Raw genomic sequence first — 25,761 nt, 5'->3', positions numbered from 1 at the left:
TCGACTGCGGGACCAGTCAAGATGAAGACTGGTCCCGCAGTCGAAACGTCAGTAAACCACTGTTTTTGTTTTTAATCGTGCGTCTACCATTTTCTCAAGTATTTTTTCTGACTCCTCGAGAAGTTTTCTTTTACTGCTTATATATATATATATATATATATATATATATATATATATATATATATATATATATATATATATATATATATATATATATATATATATATATATACAAGAGAAGAAAAACTTCGAACAAGGTAAAAGCACGATTGTGGCCTACGTTTCAGCAAAGAGAACTTGCTTTCCTCAGGGCAATCTCTCGCCTGGCAGGCAGGGTTTATATAGGGGTAGGACCCCAGGTGAAAGGAGAGGGAAAGATGGAAGGGAAATTGAGCAAGCTGATTGGTTTCGGAGTGTGTCGGGGGAGATATTGAGGGGCCAAGAAGGTTGTCTAGTTTAAGCCGCGAAGTACGTCACACGGAAGTCAGCTGGTGGTTGATATTCGTGGAATTTTTGGACAGAAAGGATGAGAGGGTGCTTATTGACCCGCCGCGGGGTATAGGAAAAGGATCTCAGAACCGCCGGAAGCAGACCAGGCGGTGAGGGTGGGGTCCTTTTCAGAAACTATCTGCAAGCCTCAGGTCAAAAGAAAAGATAGAGACGGGGGAAAACTAACTAGGTCAAGAAAAAAATAAAAAAGGAGAAAAAAAACGGGGAGGGAAACCACATAAACCCACACACAAAAGAAAAAGCAATGGCCCGGCAACTGAAATGGCACGTGTCACCCACGGCAACATTCCTGGTACAGGCCTGTCCTGAAACTCAAAAACGGAAAGATAAAGTTAGAGTGACGTACGGGGCACAAGACCACGCGGAGTAAAAAAAAAAAAAGAGAGACATTAAATAAATAAAATTGAATTCCAAAAGCAAAGGTTGGAGGCATGAGGGCGAGTATTAAGCTAGACACTAAGGAATGAAAAAAATAAAAAGAAATTAGGTGACCAGGTACAGAGCAGAGTGAACGGTCATAGTCTTTGGATGAGGTATATGCAGGAAAATGCCTAATGCTGTATTCCCGGTGAATATCGCAAGGGTTCACGCAGACCCCAACACGCAGTATAACGCAAACAGGCACCCAAACATGCATCGATGTGGACCTCACCCCTAGCAGCCCCCCTAAACTACTGACTCCAAGCAAAAAAGTGTCACCCCGGAGGTCTGCTCGGAACAAACACAAATGACTACCACCGAGTAGGCCGTATGCTCCAACCCCTAAATCCCGCTCTTTCCTCAAAGCTCGAAAACTAGCCGGCAAACAAACCAACTACAGATTTCATCTAAAAACGTACTCCTTGTATCTCCAAAGCAAAAAGATCCCCAAAGGCCTCCGCCTAAAAGTTAGATGTGCCCTTGGTGAGCTCCCTCCTGAACTAGCTGCCAGGTGGCAAGATATTCTGAATAATGCTTCTCTTTCCCTCCTAGAAATTCTTAGAGAACACTGTACTAGCCAACTCAGCCTCTTCAACGACCAGATTGAAGCTCTTCCACTAACCGAGCAGGAGAAACTAGATCTCAATATTTTCATAAATCGTAAGGAAAATGATCTTAGCAATAAGCAAGCGGTTAAGTTTCAGCGTGACCAACTTTCCTCGCAAAATGCAGCATGTACTGTAAGAGATCAGCCTCTCAATAGCCGCGACTATGAAGTACTAGGTCATGTAATGTCCCCCCTCGATACAGAGATCGCTTTAATAGGACCTCCTCCCCCAGCCAATAATCCTATAGAAAAAACGAGCTCTCTCGCTACCTGCCCCAGCAACGTTATTGACATTTCCAAAACACTAACGGCAGACGAAAAAGGTATCCTAGAACGAGGTCTAACTTTCTGTCCCACAAATAACAGTGTGAATGAATACGAGTTACACAAAGATCTCACTGAATTTTCTCGAAGAATGAGACTAAGCGAGTTTTTTTCGGAGAAGCAGGACCTACCTGACATTAACGAACGCACCCTCCACCCTCCTAGCACTTCGACTCCAGATTCAGATCAATCTCCAGAATTGGATCTGTACTTAAAATCAGTATCAAGAGAAATTTTGGCAACAACTAAGCGATCAAACAAGCGCAAGAACCTAACTCCGTCGGAAGAAGTTACCCTGAATTGCCTATCAGCCAGAACCGACATAGTCATAAAGCCAGCCGACAAAGGTGGTAGTGTAGTTGTTTTACCTATGGGAAAATACAAAGATGAAGCTTATAGGCAGCTCAATAACCCTTGCCACTACAAGCCCTTAGATAACGATCCGAGGCAGGAATACAGCCTAAAGATCCTTCAGACCCTCACAGATCTACGATCTAGAGAATTAATAACGACTACTGACTTAAATTTCATGAAACCGAATAATAAGCATGCAGGACGTTTTTACCTCCTCCCAAAAGTCCATAAAGTCCCCGTAGACTTATTGTTCACTGCCGACATTCCTGGCAGACCCATAGTTTCGAATAACAATACCCCAACCGAAGCACTATCTCTGTTTCTGAATCATCACCTATCCGACATTCCGGCTCTTCTTCCTTCATTCGTTCAGGACACCCCCCACTTCCTCCGCATAATAGAAGAGATAAATATGGGCGGACGCCTACCCAGTGGAACCCTCCTTGTTACTCTTGACGTTGCTGCATTGTATACAAACATTCCGTTCGCCGAAGGAATTGAAGCGATTTCAAAATCTCTATCAGTTAACCCGCACCAACATGCACCAGAAGTGTACATAACTTTGTTAGAACTAGTTCTAACTCTCAATTATTTTGAATTTGACTCTTCTTACTTTTTGCAAGTTTTTGGAACTAGCATGGGTACTCCATTCGCACCGACCTATGCCAACATTTTCACGGGGCAACTTGAAGCTACCCTATTAAGCTCTTTTCCGCATAAACCTCAGGTTTACCTCCGCTACATAGACGACATCTTTATGATTTGGGAACACGGGCGCACGACCCTAGAAACGTTTATATCCCATCTCAATTCTTCGCATCCGACTATTAAATTCTCCTGCCAGTATTCTGAAAAAGAAGTGAACTTCCTAGATACTACTGTCATTCTAGACAACGGTAAACTTAAAACCACGCTTTTTAGAAAGCCAACAGACAGGCAGCAGTACCTAGATTATAAAAGCCATCACCCCAGACACTGCAAACAAGGCATCTTTGTAGGACAAGCCACCAGGCTTAGAAGAGTATGGAGTGATGACAGTGACTACGTAGAGCACCTAGACGAACTAAAGGCCACCCTTAGGAACAGGAACCACCCCGAAAGCTCGCTCGATCAGGCGTACCAACGTGTGTCTAATCTCAAAAGGGATGACGTTCTCAAGAAACAGTGGCAAAACGAAAGCGCCAGGCCACCTGCCCTAATAACTAAATTTTCAAACGCCCTCCCAAACGTAAACAATATACTGCGGCAGTACTACCCCATTTTAGCCAGTAACGACCGACTTAAAAAGATTTTCCCGGAAGCACCAAGGGTTACCTACCGGAGAAACAGGAATCTAAAAGATATTTTAGTGCATGCTAAAACAGGGCCTTCAAAGCAACCAGTCATAGCCAGCTGCTCCCGCCCCAGATGCAAGACTTGTAGGCACCTGCAAACAGACTGCGTTGTAAAAAGCACAGCCAGTAATTATGTCCACAAGATTAATTCAAGTTTTACGTGCACTTCATCCAACATTGTGTATATGTTGAAATGCTCAATGTGCCACAAACAGTATATAGGCGAAACTAGCCAACCTATGAGCCTACGACTTAATGGTCACCGGGCAGATACTCTTAGCAAATCCTCCATAGCTGTAGCGCAGCATTTCAACCAACCAGGCCACAATTTTGATGACCTTAAGTTATATATACTTCAGTCAAATTTTAAGTCCCCTAGGGACAGGAAATACCGAGAATCCTACTTAATTCACAAATTCAACTCCATGGAACCTGCTGGAATTAATGCGTCTAAGGGCAACTTGGAATCCTTGCGATATTCACCGGGAATACAGCATTAGGCATTTTCCTGCATATACCTCATCCAAAGACTATGACCGTTCACTCTGCTCTGTACCTGGTCACCTAATTTCTTTTTATTTTTTTCATTCCTTAGTGTCTAGCTTAATACTCGCCCTCATGCCTCCAACCTTAGCTTTTGGAATTCAATTTTATTTATTTAATGTCTCTCTTTTTTTTTTTTTACTCCGCGTGGTCTTGTGCCCCGTACGTCACTCTAACTTTATCTTTCCGTTTTTGAGTTTCAGGACAGGCCTGTACCAGGAATGTTGCCGTGGGTGACACGTGCCATTTCAGTTGCCGGGCCATTGCTTTTTCTTTTGTGTGTGGGTTTATGTGGTTTCCCTCCCTGTTTTTTTCTCCTTTTTTATTTTTTTCTTGACCTAGTTAGTTTTCCCCCGTCTCTATCTTTTCTTTTGACCTGGGGCTTGCAGATAGTTTCTGATAAGGACCCCACCCTCACCGCCTGGTCTGCTTCCGGCGGTTCTGAGATCCTTTTCCTATACCCCGCGGCGGGTCAATAAGCACCCTCTCATCCTTTCTGTCCAAAAATTCCACGAATATGAACCACCAGCTGACTTCCGTGTGACGTACTTCGCGGCTTAAACTAGACAACCTTCTTGGCCCCTCAATATCTCCCCCGACACACTCCGAAACCAATCAGCTTGCTCAATTTCCCTTCCATCTTTCCCTCTCCTTTCACCTGGGGTCCTGCCCCTATATAAACCCTGCCTGCCGGGCGAGAGATTGCCCTGAGGAAAGCAAGTTCTCTTTGCTGAAAAGTAGGCCACAATCGTGCTTTTACCTTGTTCGAAGTTTTTCTTCTCTTGTGTTCTCTACCATCTTCAAAGTTCTACTACTCCCTATATATATATATATATATATATATATATATATATATATATATATATATATATATATATATATCACATTGCAAGCACCGCACACAGTCACTCATAATTGTTACCAATAGCGAAATAGAATATTCTATCTTAGTCATTATTCTTATTTAAGTCAAACTCTGAACAACATAAAGAACGCACACCTGACCGTGGCATTTTCACAAACTGTCGTGTCCAACTTTATCGTACAATTAAAACTAAGCTTACCCTGGCCAGCGTCCCACATATTGCACAGAAAGCTTAGGGATGAATCATAATGTTTCTTTTTTAAGGCTAGAAGCCGATGCCGAAAGAGAGTTCATGCGCGTCAGGAGAATGAGCCCGATCTGTATGTTTCGCTTGAAGTAATACCATTGAGTGCTTCAAAAATTGCAGCATGTTTAGCGTAATACCATCACTGCGCTACTGAAGTCTTACTGAATATTTTAATGGTAAAGGCAAAGAAGTGTCCCGAAAGTCGTTTGGCATTCAGTGCCGGCTGAGGTATTGGCAGCGCTGGTGAAAACATCAGCTGTTTAGGTAAAGCTGGAAGGTATTCCATAAATGTATTGTGGGTGCATCAGGATTTTGGCATTAAAGAAGGCGAAAGCCTAACTTCTTGTTACTGATTGATTGGTGTAGTGATTGTAGGCGTACCCTTCGCGTGCGCTGGACTATTATTATTTACCGTCCATTTCCTGTCGAGGCGCATAGTCAGCAAGGAAAAGTGTGCGGATTGTGCTGTGCATGGCGAAGCGACAAAATCCTCCATTTATACGTCATGTACCGCCAAATAGCGCCGGGTAGAAGTAAAAGAACTCGTGCGCCGATAGCACTTCGCGCGTGCCTTTCCTAGCTTTGTTATACACCAAACATTATTCCGGGATCCGTGCTCCGCTATGCGGGCGCTTACTCGGCTACGGCGGAAGGAGCAGCCACCAATCCTAAATGCATGCCACCACTCGCTTTGAACTGCGTGTCTTGCAGCTTATTCGGGCACCTCTTCATCACCATCATCATCATCATCATCGCCAGACAATCTGCGCCCACTGCAGGGCAAACGCCTCTCCCATTAATCTCAAATTACCTCGGTCCTGTGCCAACGGTGACCAATTTATCCCCGCAAACTTCTTGATCCCATCAGCCCCTCTAACTTTCTACCGCGCACTGCAACGCTTGCCTTCTCTAGGGATCCACTCTGTTACCCTTAATGACCAACGGTTATCTTGCCTTCGCATTAAACGCCCTGCCCACGTCCATTTCTTCCTCTTAATTTCTACTAAGATATCCTTAACACGCGTTTGTTTCCTGGCCCACTCCGCTCTCTTCTTGTCCCTTATTGTTAAACGTATCAGCTTCCACTCCCTTGCCCACTGAGTCCTTCTCAGCTTAGGTTGAACCCTCTTAGTGAGCCTCCAAGTTTCTGCCCCGTAGGTGAGTACCGGTAAGATGCAGCTGTCATACACTTACTTCTTCAGTGACAATGGTAGGCTGCCATTCATTATCTGAGAATGTCTGCCGTATGCACTCCAACCCATTCTTATCCTTGTAATTACCTCTGCCTCATGTTCGGGATCCGGGGTCACAACTTGTCCTAAGTAGATATATTCGTTCACCACTTCCACTGCCTCGCCACCTATCTCAAACCGCTGCGCTATCCCGAGGTTATTGATCATTACTTTAGTTTTCTGCATATTATTTTCAGGCCCACGGTTCTACTCGGTTCGTGCAGTGCGGAAAGCTTGGGCGCACCACACGTGGCTTTAAAAATATTAGGTGCCTCTTCATTTCACGTATTTGCCCGCCGTTCAACCTAGAGCGCATTCAATGCAAGCGAGATCTAATTGTATGCAATATATGGTTGCTCACGCTGCACACCGATTACGAAGGCCGCGTTCGGATTGTTGTTCACGCAGAAATCATGACCTGTAAGCTTTAATTCCCCTTTCCAGAATTGAGCGCCCCACCTCGAGAATTGGAACAATTTAAGTAAAACTGGTCGCATCCATGCACCTGTATCATATTGCCGCCTTCTCGATACCACGTCTCAGATGACATTATTATGCGGAATTGAAAAGAAAATGCGTCTAAGAACAATTGATGTAGTCCTTTTTGTTACTTGCGGAACGGGTATTTAAATGTAGAAGGAATTGAGATAATTTATTTTGTAGTTTGTTTTAAGAGGGTGGATTAGGTTCCGAGTAATTCATGAGGGCTTAGTTTGTGTGTTACGCGTTGCCAGTTGGACATCCTGACACTAGGGCCGCTAGCGATCAAGCCATACCTTCTACCGTGTCGTCGATCCCGCTGCAGGCGACAGCAGGTTCCGGGATTGCTGGACGCGAGCAGATCTTATTGATGCCGCTTGACAAGTTATGCGAACCATAAGAGAGTTAACACTGTGCTTAGCAAAAATCTGTCCGTTGTTCTTCCCAACCGACTAATATTTATGTTTATGCTTCTTTTTAATTTATAGCGCAAGCAGTCGCTTTCCCGCCAGACAGAAACGCTCATTGACGTAAATGCATGTTTGATTCATTCATGCCGATGGCGTTTCCTGTGGTACGCACTTTTCTAGCCCTTTTTTTAAATAGCGTCGCACATTGGCCGAGACCGAAACTGGACGACGATGTTGGTCTTATCTGCATCCCCTGTAGGCAGTCGGTGACAGACTTCAACGTCGGTGCCCCTACTCGGCTATGGCGTTGCCAATCTTAGCCAGAACGTTAAAAACCGATTCGTTTTCAATCTGTATCCCACTTGTATCTCAGGGTTTTTCGAGCTTGTTTTTGTCGTGTACTAGTCCATGCTTGATAGTCGCTTTTCTGTTCCTTCGTTTCATTTTCAACCGCCGCACATCTAGAAGGAATAGCTTCCATTTCCTTCGACTATTGCTTGTAATTTGCAACCTCGTCGTCTAGTTTATACTTCATGTCCTTCACTTCCGCGTAGGCAAAGTCTGCGCTCTTGCAATGCGTGAATTTCATTTTGCAGCTCTTTTTCCATCAAATCGCGAAACAGTTTCACTTCCTTCTGCATTTCCTCCTTCTGCTTAGCCAGATTACTTTTCACATCATACTTTAGTTTACACAAGTCGTTAGATATTTTGCCACAGATGCAAGCAACAATGAAGTGCTCGAAATATACACTTTGGCAGTGACGATTGAGGCAGAAACAACAGACCTTCTACTCTACTGAAACGTGAAACTAAGGGTAACCCAAACCTGGGAAGGAAAACGATGCAAAACGTGTTGCGTTGCACGTGTGGCCCGTCGTCGCTGCCAAGAAATACCGAAAGCCGGGAAGAGGCTTCCTTTGCAGTGGTGGCGCAGTGACGTCATCCAGCGAAATCCACAGACGCAGCAGTTATTACCGCCTTCTTTGCAGAATTGTTCTCTAGGTTCTCAGGACAAAACCCGGAGTGGCGTCTGCTTTTTGACAGCTCCCGGCGATCTCTGCCGCTTCGCAGCCGTCTCCTAGGTCGTATCAGGATGCAAAACTTATTGCACTGCACCCGTGGCCCGTCGTCAAGGCAAAATCGCGTGTTAAGCTTGCTCTTTTTATTGTCTGTGAGTCGAGGTTGTACAAAAAGGTTAATGGAGAATTCTTTCGAGTGGGTGTAACAGAAACTGTCTTCAGGGGATTCCGGATTAGGCACTTAGTTTTCCACAATAGGGAACTCGCTTGTACATCGCTCTGCATCTGTGCGCAATCTGCCTCTGATTGTACTGCAAGGTAAAGTTTTACGTGGTCCACAAAATGCAATAGAGATGAATGTTTTACAGTGAACTGTACATTATTCACAAATAACATAAACAGTAAAGAACACAGGACCCAGCCTTGGGGAACCCTGGGTGTAATGGAACAGCGAAGCTGTGGGCTGTAGTGCCAGCGTACTCAACAAAGTTTGTTCTTTTTTTGAGGTAAGTAAAGAACCACTCACAGAAAGCAAGAGGCAGACCACACTCAGACAGCTTGTAATAAAATATATAATGCTCTACGCATTTGAAGGCCTTACGGCAGTTGAAGTGGATCGCGTCCATTTGAAGACATGAAAGTACGCATTAGGCGGCGTCACTTAGCAGGGAAAGTTCGACACGGCAGACCGGGCAGGCCTTCACCCTTGCTGATTACTCTGAATCAAGGGGCGGATTGTGGTCAAGAGAGGGCGGTACTACTTTTTCGAAGACTTTCGAGAAAGAAGAACGGAGAAAATTGGTGGATAGTTCCCAGGCACCAGCGCGTTTCCGGTGCCTGGGAACGATCCACCAAGAGGAAAAACAACACCATGTTTCCAACATGTTGGAAAGTGGCGCTCTTCGAGCGAAAGCAAAAACGATGTGGCAGAGCAACGGTGAGAGAACGTTACAGCAACATTTTATAATAAAGCATAGTATATTACTGTAACCGGAAGACTTCTATAAAAGCAGACTGTGGATAGAAGCCGCGACATCCTCAAGAGTTATTTTGGGCGCCTTCATGACATATTCTAACGGTGCGAATCAAAGTTGGCAGCCGCTGTCATGGGACGAGGAATACGCAGACAAAAAATTATTTTTTAATATTTCGCATATTCTTACTCAGGCATATTCTTGCTCAGTAATCCGCTCAGATGCCTTTCATGTGTGAACTGTTGCGTTCCACCAGAAGTCTCCCGGGAAACTGTTAAGCGAAGATGCCGCAACGTCCAAAATATTTTTTTGTCGTAAGTGAGGAGGGGTTTTACAAGCGAGCGCTGTTCGTTGATGCTCATACAGGCGGGCGGAGCGTCAGCAGATTTGATTAGCTTGGGTAGTATACGCTTTCAGCCCAATGCGCTGCTGAGTTCTTTGCTAAACAAGAGGAGAAATCTGAGATGGCCCTGAGAGCACATCTGTATGTGTTCATCCATTATTTCTTACAGTCATTGCAAACTTCTGCACCACTGTGTCGTTATTAGGCGAAGTGTAGGCAGTCTCCAAGTTCGTCTCGTTGAACGTTCTGTGTAGCACATTATAATCGACATGGAGCAAACCAAAGGAAGGGGTATCAATGTGCCGCTCATAAGCACCCAAGGAGAATTCAGCGACATCGGAAGGTTCATGCCATAGATCGAACAAGAGAAGTCCTAAAAAGAAATGAAAAGAAGGAAAGTAAGCGAGGAAACAAAATGAAAGAATAGAGAAAAAAAAAGAAGAAAACAATCAGATGCAGTAACGCAGCGTGTAATGCATACGTACAAATAAGAAAACCCATGGTTGCTGTACTTCAGCAAAGTTTTTTTCTTAAATACAATTTCAGAGCATTTTTAAAGCCGTGGGCATAAAATAAACATATCGGGAACAAATCACTACGCACGAAATGTCCCAATTGTGTATAACATTGCCATGGGCAAAACAAAGGATGACATATCAGTGGTCTTGTAGGCACAACACGAAGCAAAAGATTATTACGTATTCTAGAAATGGCGGCAGATAAGAGTGTCAGAAGTAATACATTAAAAAAAAGCAATTGCAAAGCAGGCAAGAAGCTAGTACCGTTGGTAAAGCTGATAATATAGGCTACATTTCAAAACAGCATTTTCAGTTTACGCCAATTTTCATGGGCCAACTCAAACGGCAGAAGAAAATTCCTCAGGATTATGTAGCCAAGTGCATGAAGGATAATCTTCCATAGTGAAAGAGGGGGATGGAACGCTTGTTATAAATAGTATCTTACAAGCCCCGTATTTTAGTGCAGAGCATAGTTAGGTGACGATTCTGTGTAATATCACAGTAGGAGATATTTCCAAAATACGTTACATTTCGCTATGCTAGGAGAGCAGAGCACTGACAAATATTATATCGTGAATCATGAAGAAAAACTAGTAGATTATATTCAATTTCCTTGTCCATATTGCGAAAACGAAGCAGATTTGTCTTTGCCTATTTATAGCTATAGAGGTTCAGGAAAACCTGTCCCTGACAGATTGACTATAGCCTTGTAATATTGCAACTGATTAGCTGTAAACGGAGTGCTTGGCAAGAACAACAGTGTCATAGGCATACTGAAATATTTTGCAATGAGATGCATAATCAGTTCTCATTTAGGTAGATGTTGAAGAATATTGCAGATAGCACGGCCCCTTCAGGCATACGACATTTTACAAGACTTTTCAAAATATAGTCATTAACTATCTTGACTACTTGTGAACGGCTCGAAAAATAGTTAGCTAATAATTATTAAAAGGGCCTCCAAATCCCAAGAGACATCGTTTGTGCAAAGGTATTGGGGGATAACAGAATCAAAGGCTTTGTTGCGTAAAAAAAGAACCATTCCTACTTTGCAGTTTTTGAAAACAGAGGAAATATATCACGTAACTGTTCCAAACGTACAACAGTCCCTTATCCAGTAATTAATTCGAATTGGGAACTCGACTATCAGTTGTGTTTTTCTGAAAAGTAGGTCATAACTCTTGGTAAGCATTTTTGTAAGATTTGACTAATTGCGGGTAAAATCTAAATCGGCATGTTTTAGTAAACCTGTCTCGCAGAGCCATTTATATATAGTGGTTTAACAACTGAAGTTTTTAATTCATCCCAAAAATAGCAATCTCAAAGTAACTATTCAGCAATAATAACAGTACGCTTTCCAGAGCGTAAAACGTACGTTGCAACTTGTAGACACGTATATTATCTGAACCAGGCGCCTTCTTTTGCTGAAAACTGAACAGTATGGTGTACAAGTAATAAGAAGTCATAAAAAGAAGAAATGCAAAGAAATCTAAACTGCTGATTTTGTCGAAGCCATTAATAGAACGACATTGGTAGCGACAGTGTTTTCAAAAGTGAACATTGAAATCAGCAACTGCAGATTCGAAATTGTCAATATGTTAACCAAAGACGTCAACAATTGGGCCGAACGTCCACTAAGTACTTGATTATTTGTCGGACAAATACTTTACAAAGCTATAAATGGCTCCCCCAACAATAGCCCATGCGACGCTACTTGAATTCCCACAAGCGTCTCCACAAAGAGTGGAACAAGAGATTCTGGCAGCCGTTACTTGTAATTCACAGGGGCGGCTCCCGAACGAATCAGCATCGGCAACGGCCGGGATAGAGCGGTTGACGCTGCCGCCTTAGCCCGGCCTTGCGTCGGCCGAAAGGAAACGGAGAGGAGCGTCTTTCGAAGGCTGAGACAGAGAAACCTAGCCATCTTGATATACTAACTCGGAGCTACACCACCGCGCTACGCAAGCGTAGACACCGAAGGACTTCGGCATGTGAGCTTAGTGCTTCCCGTTTACCCCGATTGACACTAGTTAGTTTGGTAAGTTCGAGAATTGCGAGAAGGCTGAGGTGACTTTTATAATCGAAATTATCACGACAAGTTGATCCTTCCACCGGTTGTAAGACACCCGGTGCAAAACAGAACCAAAATTGGTATTCATCCATTTAAAAACGGAGTCACATTCGTGGCAAGCAGTGGGCACAAGGTAGCGTTTCCATAGCGGCCAGGTGTCTGTATGCGATCTCTTGTTTTTGTTTTCCCATTTTGTTTTCGCCCCTTCAAACGACCTCTCAATTTTCATTTACAATTTTGTTTTGCCACCCTTCAAAGCAATCCTTAACCTATCTTTGCCGTACGACCGCTGAAAACCGTCGCATCCAGGTGACGCAAGAGGTGCTGTCGAACAAGTTAATAAGCCCTGCGAAGGAAGCGCGCAATACACGCGAAGCTGCGCCAGATCAAGCCCTAAACTACTGTCGCTTAAGCAGACTACAACGCCGTACCACCGAAACACCCATCGGCGAGAAGGCACATCTCCCCTGTGAACGCTGGGTCAATTCGCCGTGCCATCTACCGTATGCTCCATGCGTGACACCCTCCACTCCCCCCCCCCCTCCACCGCCGTCGCCTCGCTTGTGCCCTGAATGTCCAACGAGACGAAAGACTCTCCGAAACGGAAGCTTCAATCGATCACGCGATCAGGGAGACGAAAGGTGCACGGAAACGTCAGGTCCAACCATAAGATAGATTTAGTTTTCTAGTTCGGAGAAAGCGGAGACCGATCGTTTTGAACCAGTTGTGTAAAATTTTACCCCATCAAGAGTAACTGGCCTTTTGTAAATTTTGTTCGTCTTTCGCATGCAGGACTCACTTTTGCATCTATGTAACTTGTTGCATGTGAGCGTACTGTCCAGTGATGTTTATGTGAATTTTAGCACTATCGTTTTCAATACCGCAAAAAATAAACTTCCGTTTTCAGTACTGCAATCCTTCAGGGCCTGATTCGTTTCGTTCCTCGCACACAGAGCGGTGGTATCCCTATATGGGCGGGATGATTTCCTTTAGAAAATAGAAACACAGAAAAAAAAAAGAGACTTCCTGCACTTGTCATTTTTTTTAAATCAACCCAGGATCGATCCTATTAAGCTGGCCGGCTCGCTGATAAATCTTGATTCAAGTTAACATTCAGGGGAATAAACGTGTAGACAAAACAACCTCGCGATATTCTCTTAATTTAATCGGTCCAGCATCGGCAACCAGCACTGCCAATCGTTCGCTAAGTTGCTTCAAATAGAGCTACTTTTTCTACAGATCTAGTGTATTGCCTCGGCAGAAGGCGAAAAGTGATTCGAGGGTGGCATACACGTTCAAATGGTTAAAATTCAGTTGAGACTAAAAATTTCCAAATAAAAGAATATGTGCATATACGTTTTTATAGCAAAGCTTCCTACCTCTACTAGCCAACGGTTCTTTCGCCGCGTGCGGGACAATAAAGTCCCAACGCGGAGGAAGCGGCGGCCTAGGGGGGGTGTGGGGCACTGTTGGGCGGGCTGCGGGTTTCACTCACGGAGCACACTGTAGATGGCGCGGCTTATTTACCCAGCGTTTCTCGCGCGGAGGTGCCTGCTCGCCGGTGGGCGCGTCGGCGGTACGGCTTTGTCGTCTGCTTTAGCAACGGCTGTTTTGGGCCTGTTTTGTTGCAGCTTCGCATCCATTGCGCACTTCCTTCGCATTGCTAGATTAACTTGTTTCACAGCACCTCCTGGGTAACACATACACGACGGAATTACGGGCTCGTACGGCAAAGATACGTTAAGGATTGGTTTTATGGGCGGGAAGACAAAATGTAAAGACCACATACACACATCTGGCCTGTAGAGAAACTCTACCTTTTCCACATTGCTTGACACGAATGCGACTCTCTTTTCAAAATTATGAGTACCAATTCGGTCGTGTTTGAAGAGGTATTACAAAAGGCGGAAGGAGCAACTGGTCCTAATAAATAGCGATTTTAAAAGTTACTTCAGCTTCCTCGCAACTCCAAAACTTAATAAACTAACCAGTTTTAATCGCTATAAATAGGAATCCCTAAGCTCACATGCCGAACTGTTTCGGTGTCTACGCTTGTGTAGCCCGTTAATGTAGCCCCGAGCTAGCAAATCAGGATTGCTAGGTTCCGCTGTCTCACCAATCGGGAGGCGGTCCTCCCCGTTTTCTTTCTCCCGACGCACGGCGGTGCTACGGCGGCAGCGTCCACCGATCTAGCCCGGCCGCGCCCGACGCTGGTGCGCTCGGGACGCCGCCCCCGCGAATTCCACGTAACAGATGGCAGAATCTCTTGTTTCACTCTTTGTGGGGTCACATGTGGGAATTCAAGTCACGTCGCGTGGGCAGTTGTGGTGTCATTTAAAGCTTTAATTCCCAAAATCTTTCACAGCATGGATAAAGCCCACTTTTCGCTTATGCTATTTTATTCTTCTGCTGTATTGTTTTAACGATATAGAAAAACAACGGTTGTTGCCAGGAATCAACCCGAAACCTCGTGTTCACCAGCGCCGTACCTTATTCATGAATCGCGCTGCCAAATTCTAGATATATATGGTTTTAAATGGTATTGTTATATAAATAATCGTTTTATCATAGAACGCGCCGACGCTACACAGGCAATGAAGCGCGCCATTGTTGAGTTTTCCGGATTAGTTTTGACCCACTGGGGACCTATAAAGGGACACTTAAGTGATTGTAAACAATGCGGGATTTTAGCCCAGATTGTACTTTGCAGTTAATAGGCCTTGTTTAGACTATCCTGGGTGTGTTTACACGACTTTATTGATTTGAACAATCAAGTCGAAAATGCTGTCCGCCTTTTTGCATCCTCATACATTTTCTCTTGCGTTTTAAAGTGACGTCAGGAGGAAATGACCTGGCTTGACAGCGCTACTGCCCGGGTCGCCTACCTTCCGGCAGATTCAATCGGCCCAGCGCTTAGTCCGCCGGCCGCCGACGGGTAATCACAGTTGGATCGATCAGTTGAAACTAACTCATGACACGTTAGTGAATGGGAGAATGCGCCTTTGTTTTTGTTAGTTTGTACTCTGTATAACGCTCCAAGTCCAGGTCACTCCGCACAAGCGCGGAACAAGCGCACATGCGACGCTTCGCTTACTGGTACGCTATCAAAAAATCTAAGGCCACTTGAAGGTGGGAGAAGAGTCACCGAAGTCAATATATACTAAGTAAATAAAATCAACTGAATCATCCACCGTAAAACGTAAAACTAGGAAGAAGAAAGCAATTTGCACTGTGTAAACAAGCACAGTGGTCAAGCAGCACGACCACACATCAGCGAACGCTTTCCCGTCTAAGAAATGCAATTGCTAGATGTGAGATATTGTGGAAATTAGGGGGACACTTTCTGCAGGAGCGCTATACAACAAATAGTCACCTAAGCTGCTTGAAATGCTAAAACTAAATAGAAGTGAAAACTAGTAATACAATATATACATTATATACCAACGCTGGATGCGTTGGCCCGTTGCCGAGTGATCTGGGGCGCAAGGTATGTTATTTTGCAAGTCGCAAGTTCGAATCCAAGAGGGCACGTTTTTTTTGTAAGTTTTTTTTTGTTTTCGGCCCATATTTTCGATACTGAGTTCACCATTTTTGGGCCATAACGTCCACTGCTCCACCTGCGAGTTTGCAGAACACGCGCCGACTGACACTGACGCGCTTGCTAGTTCACGTTGGCGTGCTATTCCGGGCAGCGGGCAGAGGCTGCAGAATCATTAGAACCTTGGCCTGGTGCGAACACGCTTTTTACGATACAGGCATGAGTATGGCAAGCGCCAAATATTGCGTAAGAGTGCATGGCATTTAAGCATCTTCGGTGACGCGGAGGGCGTTCATCCACTGGGCTGGCCTCGTTTATTGGTTGCTACACTTCCAAGCCGTCCTGAGAGGCTTATCTTAGGCATTTTACAGCCGACAACATGGCAGAAGCGCTGTATGACGATTATTGAGATATCGAGAATGCCTATCCAACGATAACGTCGGATGTCAAGCGTGTTTTTTTACATGACCAAAACCCAAATTTGTTTGAATGCTAATCATGGACATCGTCCAATAACGGTGCCCTCCAGCTGACGTCACAGCCTTTATTTGGTGCGGCCGCCGCAGACTGCGCATGGTAGTTTTTCTCCTTCCGGGATTTATAAAATAATTACCGACTTATCAACAGGATAAACAATGAAAAGTATGTTAATGTCAGCCAGTCTACGCAGTGCAAGCAAAAACGGGACCTTCACAACTTCACTTCAGTGTCTCTTTAAAACCATGTGTGGCAGCGTAAATGCGCGAAAGCGGTAGTGATTTCAACAGCCGATGTGAGGTGATACATGGGCATTGAAGATTAAATATTTCTATGTATTTTGCATAAAAAGATAACGCTTCTTTTACTGGCGCGTGCACTGGTCACTGATTCATTGCTTTGTAGGAGATCATTGACTCCATTACGAGTAGCCTGTGTTTCTTTTGTTTGGTTTAAGTGTATTGTTGAGCGCTTTCACGTTGCGATAGGTCGACTCCCTCGGAAAAAGTTGGGCTAGACATTTCTATGAATGAGAACAAAAGCCATGGTTTAAAAATGACAGAGTATTCAAAAAAGTGTTGACGTTTAGCTTGTTCCATTTTCACTGGTAAAACGCTGTTTATTACAGTATTCTGTCGCCCCAATCCGGGAGGCGTGCAGGCGTTTTCTAGTGAGCACTGCCAAGCAATTCATTGCGCCGTCCTGCGACGCGTTTAAATCTGTGTTCACGTGTTTTGATTCCCTGTTTTTCCGGGCAGGACCTAGTGGTAGCGTTATGTAGTACCCCTTTTTGATAGGAAGCTTCTGAACAGAGCCCGAATGCGGGTAACGCTTTTTAAATTTTAATTGTCGTGGCTGATTTCTGGTGCCTTTTATCTTTCATGTAATTTATTTATGACATCTTTGTGCATTAAAAATGAGATAAATTGGAGGTTAATTTCATCTATAGTTTTTTTTTACAATTCTGCGCTATTTTCATTTTTATTTCGGCTACTGGTGCGTTACATGCTTGCACAGGGTAGTCCAATGCGTTATGGGAAGTTTTGGTGAAAGCTTCTTTTTATTTGATGATTCTGTCCCCTATTGCTTGGTTTCCGCTGACTCTTAATAAAGGACAGAAAAGGGCTGGCTGAGCTAACAGGGGAAGCAAATGTGTATGATTTTTTTCGATTAGAGATGTTTACCCTATTTTATGTTCCGTTTTCTGTTACCGAGTTAATTTCGGGAGGTTATGCTTTTTTTGTATTATTATTCTGTGATATGCCCAGTACCTGGCTCAGTTGGCGCGTGGTTAGCTGCTGGCTGTCGGCTGGGTGGCTGCTCAAGCCACAACGCAACGCGATTATGGATGCGGGACTATAGATCGTCTTACCCTCCAGTTGCGTTTGTTCTCCAAATCAGTCAACATTTTGTTCTGACGTATCCAATCTGGCAAAAAATGCGCGTTAAAGCTTAATCTCTATTAGTAAATGTGGCTGATAGTGAGGGAAATAGTGCGAGGTTCTGGCGGCATCTATATTGACTCTCGTTGGTACTGCCATAGTACCGTTACTCGCCTCTTGAAAGTATCAGTAAGCAGCAGAGTTCTACGCCCAAGCGAAAGTAGGCTTGATATACTGTCCGTATGAATCGCCTGCCTAAATATTTGAGAGCACAATATTGAAACATGAAAACACAATGAATGCTGTTTTTTGCACTTTCGCAGGCGTGCATTTTGAGCTTTTCATTACGTACGCTATTATACCGCGGAGCGTTTTTGGTCTCACGGATGGTGGTATCTACCCAATGCGCAATACAGGAAAGCCAACTATGCACAATTTGAGGGCGAGAAATGACGATGACGATTAAAGAAAAGCTCCCTAGCTCGGACACGAAACTGAGTCGCTAGTTATGAAGCCGCCGTGTATAGGAATCCGCATAATCGTATTTGGATCGCTCAGTATTAACCTTCTTTCCCCTGCGTGGATGTTCGGATTGGACTTAGGCTTTTGTGAAGCCACTAAAACACAAGTCTTTTTTAACGTGCGGCCTCTTCATTTACACAGCACCACAGGGTACTTTTTGAGCACATTTTCTGTCCAAAGTTTCCGTGTCCTCCTAACGACGACGATGGGCGGGGAGGGGCTGAGCTTCCTTGAATAAGCTTCATTTGCTTTCGCCTGAGTTTGGATTGAGTTGGCAGTTTGAATTTAAGTGCCGACGCTCGTTATTTGAGTCTCAGACGGCTTGCATTTTGATCGTTGACGCTTTGACTTTGATAGCAACGCCTTTGACATTGACACTTCGCCTTTTCATTTTCGCCCGCAAGAAAGAGAGAGAGAATGGCTTTATTGAGGTAAGGAGGCCAGATGCCCTGGGGGGAGAGAGGTCAAAAGGTAGGGGAAAGAGCAGTTCAGCGGTGCTCCCTGTTCACACAGTTGTCTTTCTCTGCATAATGATGCGCATGCTCGCTGTTCATATGCGGTTCACAGTTCACTAGCTTGTTTTCTTCTCAGTTTTCGCACAGAGACAGGGCAGATGGAGCGTGCTTGGGGCACTCTAGGGGAGTCGGACAAGCTGCTACACCATTTTAAAGAGACCATTCTCAAGAGCGCATTCAGTAATCAATTCAGTGGTTCATGGATCTTCCCGCACCCAGCGTATGTGTTCGGATTCGGATGTAGGTACCGGGCCAATGGCTAAAAGCTGCTCACGGCCTCTGTTGAAGGCGGGACATAGCCAGATTAAATGAAATAAATTTGGTGTGCCCTCACAACCACAGTGTGGGCAGTGGTGGAGCTCGGACCCTGCAGGGGCTGTCCATTTGTAAATGACGTGAGGGGTGTAGGCCGCATTGGCGTAGACTTTGTTTGCGAATATTTCCCCCCAGCGTGAAAGAGGCTTTAGAAGGTCGAGGACTCCGTCCGGTGTCGCATCTTGCAAGCGTTGTCTGCTTAGTTTCTTGAGATACCGAAGACGAAGTTGCCAATCCGACTGGAGGGAGGGAGTTGGTGTGTTGGTAACCGCGGGAGGTGCTTGAAGTCGCTCCCTGGCAGCAGCGTGTGCCGAAAGGTTGCCATGTGCACTCAAGGTGTGTCCCAGTGTCCAGGCGATACGAATCGTGAAGCCTTCTTCTTGTAGGTCGCGTACCGAAGTCAGAATTCGGGTCGCCGTGCTATTAGGCGCGAACGCATGGTTCAGCTCCCGAAGTGCGACGTGGGTGTCCGTGATTATTCTGAACTTCTTAATGGAGAGGGTGGAGGAATGTTCGCCAGTGTGCCGGATTGCTCCCAAAATTTCCAGGAGTTCCACTTCTTCCACAAGCCCGTATGTATTGGAGACGTGACGGGATTCATTTATTTCGGGGATTATAGTCTTGTTAAATCAGTGACCCCAGAAAAAACTTTGGCAAGCGTCCTCAGCGAAAGAAGCCCAAGGTTTAATGCATGGTGGATGCATTTTTACATATATTATCTGTGTATTTATTTTGCATTTTTCTCCAAATTGAGAAAATGGCGAAGTGAGAGGAGAGATTTGTGACACCTTCCATATTCACTGGGAGGGAGATAGCTGTACCAGCGTGCCCTCCGTCGCTTTAACGGCAAATGAGCTAAGCTTCTTGCAAAGGCGCATGCGGGCGACGTAGCTTGGTTTTGTGGAGTGGCATGCATCTATGACTGTATCTTGTTTCATTTCATTTGCAAGTTTATTTCTTGTTGAAATTATCTATTGCGCTTACCGTAAGTAACGTGACCCAAGTAAAGCTGTTCAGTTGAAGTGTAGCTATCATCCTCTTTACTTTTTTCTCAGTCGCTGTCTTTTCTCGCTGGCAAAATGGTTGAATGTCAACACCAACTAGCCCAACTTTCAGCCTTATCGATATGTGTTTTAATACGTGAGAAATGTGTTCGAAATGTGTGGCCCAAACACATTAGGAGTGCAGCTGAGATACATATCCAATACATTTTAAATTCATTGAAGATGCACAAAAAATATCATTTTATTACGTACAAAATGCGCTAGACATATATTTTAAATGCACCGAAAATGCTGGTAATATATAATTAACATGTGTTACTAGTGTACACTGAGTACATCCCTAAATACACTGGAAATTGTTGTTGCATTGTGTCTTAGCGGAAGTTTTGAACTTTCAAGCCAAAAAATTCGTTTTGTCGTTTCGAAAATTGTGTAGGCTCTAGCCTAAATATATGCTCGATTGTGTAAAGATAAACTGGCCAGGTTCCGAATGGGGGCCAAGAAACGACTGAAAAGAACAGCACGTACGCACATAGACTGGCATTTGGAAATTCGTTAATTGTAAAACGCCAGCCGAGTGGCCAATGCCGCCATTACAATCACCAGCATGAAATGAATGCCCTTCAGCACCCTAGCTAGCAAGCGTAGAGGCAGCATTGCACACCCGAGTCTACATACTTTGTATTGTCCTAGGTGGCGCGTTTCGCCAGCAAGTGCAGTGTAAATAAAACAAACCGGGGATGAATGTTAGTAAAACTCTGTTTTTTAGGTAAGGCATTTTCACGAGCCGTACCAACGTGCTTCAAGAACAATTATATCTTACCTTGCAGTCCAAAGGAAAGCAAAAAAAAATCTGTCATATGCAAACAATTTTTTAGGAAGAACTGAAACGGATGCATGTACCGCTAAGCATATTTTATATTGTCCTGTGGCATAGCACCTTCAAGACTTTACAGAGAAGTGCTTGCCGTAGGTTGGGAGGGATGAGTTACGTTTCTGAGATCATGTACAGATGAAAATTTGTGGAAATTACTAAAAAGGATGCAGCCAAGATGAGGACGTTGTAAAACATGCAGCAGGGGTCATACCCCAATTCAGAGATGTATCTTCTTGTGAAATTAAAACGATCTTAACTTACCGCTGTCCAGGTCCGCCTACTTTATTTCAGACCCCACGCGCATTCAAGGTGTACTTAAACCGTATTTAGAGTGATTCTTGTCGACCGAAATTCACCTGCTTCGCAACTAGCTGGGACTAGACGGAACTAAAATAGGGGGTGTGCAGAGCGGCACCGCCTACCCACACCGGTCGGTGTTGACATAGCCAGGTGGCGCCGCCGCTAGGTTTAGTAGTTGCCCTAACGGAGCGAAACCTCGTGTCTGGCAAAGCACTGCGATCTTCTCCCGTTGTCTTTCTATTAAACACGATAGTTTTTTTTGGGCTACTTAAACCCAGTAATTTTGGTCGGTCTGTATGTGTGTTTTTCTGTCTTTAACTGTCTGTGACCTGATTAGGCCACCAGGCCAAAGTGAACCGAAGTCGGCGCAGTAGTCTTATACAGTCACAGCCCGAAATAAACGTCTAAGTCCGGGTTATATGTCCATACTTATCAACATTGTTGAACAAGAACAAGACATTACGCAATTATGGCAGAAAATTAATACTCGAGGTGTGTTTACTGCGTTATTTTATAAACAAATTCATACATGCTTGATTTCTGCGAAATGAAATACTACATTCACTGCAAAAAAGGAATTAAAACTGTCGCCTGCTTCAGCCCGCGCCACTATACCTTCTGGCGGTATTTTAAAAATCGAACAGCAAAAGTTATGAAAGGTTTCAGTACCTAGGTTCCACGTCCTGCTTGGAATGCCCGTGGACTAAGGAAACATGGTTCTATAAACGTTAAAGTAGGGGCCTCGATTCATGGGCGTCTCCGCCGTGCGGCAACGTTGTTATCGAGGAACCGGGTCTGGAGCAGTGAAACGCGGTAAATTTTAATTTAATTGAGCAAACCCTAAGCGTGTTTAAATGGAAAATAGCACGACGCAAGAGGAACAACATGAGGGGTGAGCAGGAAAGCGAAGAGAGGCGTTTAATTTGCAAATGTCGACAGATACTATCGTCTTTTGTCGACATTTGCAACAGAAGGGCATTTACCAGGCAAATTGTTTTCAAAGGCATTTAAAGGCTAAGCGCGATTTTAAACGGCTAAATGCGGCTTTTGCTTTACTTAGCTGTTCCAGTTCGAACACGAGAGATGCGGGCCTCGATATTGTCACGAAGTCAAAGATGACACAGTCGTCTTCAAGGGAAAACAGGTTTATTGGAGCGAACTTGTGCTCCCCTAACAACTCAAAGAATACACAGGCGGCGAAGCAGCCGTCAAAAAAGTGACTTTTGTAAGCGAGCGTCGTCGAGTCGAATGCCCCGGCGTCTGCCCTGCAGGCTTTTTATCTTTCGGCCCGCGTGGTTCTCGAACCGTCGATTCACATTGTAGATCCAACAAGATTATTCTAGGCTGTTCACGTTAGTTCGGAAGGCTCTCCCTGTCAGAAGAGATAGCACATGCGGCAGAGAAAGAAAGGACGAACACGCGCTTTCCTTGGCACAGAGATAACACAGAACGGCGGATCCGGGCAGTAAATGCCAAACATTATTAAACAAACCCAATGCACAGTTTGCGACATTACCGCCCCTCTAAGCATGCATCGACCTGATGCTAAAATAAAATGACAATCTCAATAAACAAAAACAATAACAACAAAAAAATTCCATCACATTGCGCAGTAAGGTTTGAGGAGAACCACGTGGACGACTTCGGGTCGCGTGCGTCGTCGTGATGCGCTGGAGTCCCCATCGCGGACCATCTCGTAGGTAAGTAGGCCAACACGTCGTAGAATCTGGCATGGTCCCAAAATACCGTCCTAGAAGCTTCTCACTGAGTCCACGTCGTCGGGTGGGAGCCCACACCCACACAATTCCCAGGGTGGTACTCGGCGTCTCGGCGTCGGAGATTGTAGCGTCCGGCATTGACCAGCTGCTGGTGCGTTATACGAAATAGAGCGAGCTGGCGGGCATTCTCCGCACATTGAAGGTATCCTTGGACGTCGGCGTTGAGGTCGTCGTCTTCTATGTGCGGAAGCATGGCGCCGAGCACCTTAGTCATCCGTCTTCCGTAGACTAACTCGAACGGTGCCATCTACCCGCCGCGGTGGCTCAGTGGCTAAGGCGTTGCGCTGCTGAGCACGAGGTGGCGGGTTCGATTCCCGGCCGCGGCGGCCGCTTTCCAGATGGAGGCGAAAAGCAAAAACGCCCGTGTGTACGAGATTTCGACGCACGATAAAGATCCCCAGGTGGTCAAAATTAATCCGGAGCCCTCCACTACGGCGCGCCTCATCGCCTGCGTTGCGTCGGCGCGTTAAACCCTACAATCAATCAATGAACGGTGCCATCTGTGTAGTTTCCTGGGTCGCCGTCTGGGGTTATGAATGCTGGGTCTGGTGGAGGCGCTGGGTACATGAATCCTGAGCCATCGTCAAACCGACAAGCAAGCCATACTCGTGTCAGCCGCCGACAGCAAGGCCTTGAGCCAGAGTTTGTACTACTTCCAGATAACGTGAAGAAAGAAGACGTCGTAAAAACCACCAGGATCGATGCAGGCATTATGACCAGCGGTTCGAATCCTGCCCTCGTTATTCAGAAACCAAGGGAGCCACCATACTTCCATGGGTGTCCTTCGGAAGATCCCGAAGACTGGTTGGAGCAAGTGGAACGGGTCAGAATGTTTAACAGATGGGACGACGCGGAGACACTGAAGCAGTGTTCTTCTACCTTGAGGACTCAGCACGTATCTGGTTCTAAAAGCATGAGAGCTCCCTAAAGACTTGGAACGATTTCAGAACGCAATGTTTAACGACGTTCACCACGGTTGTGCGAAAAGAGCGGGCCGAGGTCTTGCTGCAAACGCGGACACAACATCCTAATAAAAGCGTTGTTGTGTTTGCAGAAGAGATGAAGAGGTTTTAGGTGCGAATGCACTTCTTAAGCGACCCTGAGTCACGCGTCCACCGCCGTCCGTCCGTCCGCACCACATACCCACTTAGGGCGATTGGCCAAGAAGAGTTCCTAATTTCTTTAGCACATACCCACTTAGGGCGATTGGCCAAGTAATCTGAATCACGCGTCCACCGCCGTCCGTCCGTCCGCACCACATACCCACTTAGGGCGATTGGCCAAGAAGAGTTCCTAATTACTTTAGCACATACCCACTTAGGGCGATTGGCCAAGAATCGGGCGTGAGAAGGGCTAATGCACCCGCTTAAAGGAGTACTGACACGAAATTTCAAAGCTGAGATCCGCTCTAGCAATCAAGTAAAACGACAACACAAATAGGTGTCTGTGCATGGCACATACCCACGTGGGGGATTGGCCAGGAATCGGGCGTGAGAAGGGCTAATGCACCCGCTTAAAGGAGTACTGACAGAAAATTTCAAAGCTGAGATCCGCTCTAGCAATCAAGTACAACGACAACACAAATAGGTGTCTGTGAATAAATGCATCTTTCTTTCTTTGTAGTTGTGTGTGTGTGTGTGATCTCTCTTTCGCGAACATTACCGAACCGCTCAAATTCAACTCCTGCATTCGCACTTTCACATTCTTCCCCTCGGGGAAATGCGGGGAAATTTTTTTAGGTGAGCTGACCCTTGCATGGCGGAAGAAAAGAAGTTGCTCTTCTTATTGCGCGGCGTCAAGTAGGAACTGTTGGCTGGACTTGTCCGCAATCTACCCAATACTATCGCCGAATTCGTTACCAAAACCAGCACCATTGAGAAAGCCCTCGAAATGGGTGCTAAGCAGTATGGCCTGAAGTTAGTTGCACGGCCAATGGGAATAGCGTTACAGGAAGCGCATTCCCGCAGATAGCCTACGCGAAACTACCCGCGCGATAGTGAGGGAGTGAAAACTGTTCTCAGCGCCGCTGCAACCACAAGTCGCTTCCATTACCGACGTCATTAGAGAATAAGTGCAGCAAGCGCTTGGAACTTCAAAGACGCCAGTAGCACCTTGCGAACCGCAGGCCATGCGAAACGCGGCTGCTGTTCGCCGGCCTCGCCCACCTGTGGCCTATTTTCACGAGGCTCCGTACCGTCGTTCCCTCTCGCGGGCCCGACCACCTGCGGTGCAACCCACCGCCCCACGGAAGACCGACGTGTGGCGAACGCCCGACAATTGTCCGCTGTGCTACCACAGCGGAGAGGATGACCACATCTACCATCGCTGACCATAAAACAGGCTAAGTTTGCGATGATTCTCCGTCGACGCACCACGCCCCCAACCCGAACAGCGCCCTAGTGAAATCAGTCTATCTGTCGAACACCAACCAAGGTACAGCCCGTTGCAACCGTTCCCCGTCGCCCTACCCGTACCAGTCGCCGAACCGCCGTAGTAATGCTGCGTTTTCACGTGAGAGGTCTCCCAGACAACGCGGGGGAAGCTAAAAGGAGCAACTTCAGGAGGTGAAGTTGCACAACCGCGGAAAAATGAAAACCCTCCAATGACGCACGCACGCACCGAACACCCTGATCCGAACCCCAGCATGACGACTCGATCGAACCCTGAGATCACTCCCGAACACGACAACCACACGCCGCGACGCGTACCCCACATGACCAAGCCTGCCGCTGAGAAGATGGCGTTAACGACGACGCATAGTACTGAAGCGCCTACACGCACAGACAGAGATACAACACCCAG

The sequence above is a fragment of the Haemaphysalis longicornis genome, unplaced genomic scaffold, assembly GCF_048455015.1.
Source record: "Haemaphysalis longicornis isolate Haplotype H1 unplaced genomic scaffold, Haemaphysalis longicornis Haplotype H1 scaffold_16, whole genome shotgun sequence".
Classification (NCBI taxonomy): Eukaryota; Metazoa; Arthropoda; class Arachnida; order Ixodida; family Ixodidae; genus Haemaphysalis; species Haemaphysalis longicornis.
Note: the sequence above shows the minus strand (reverse complement) of the source record.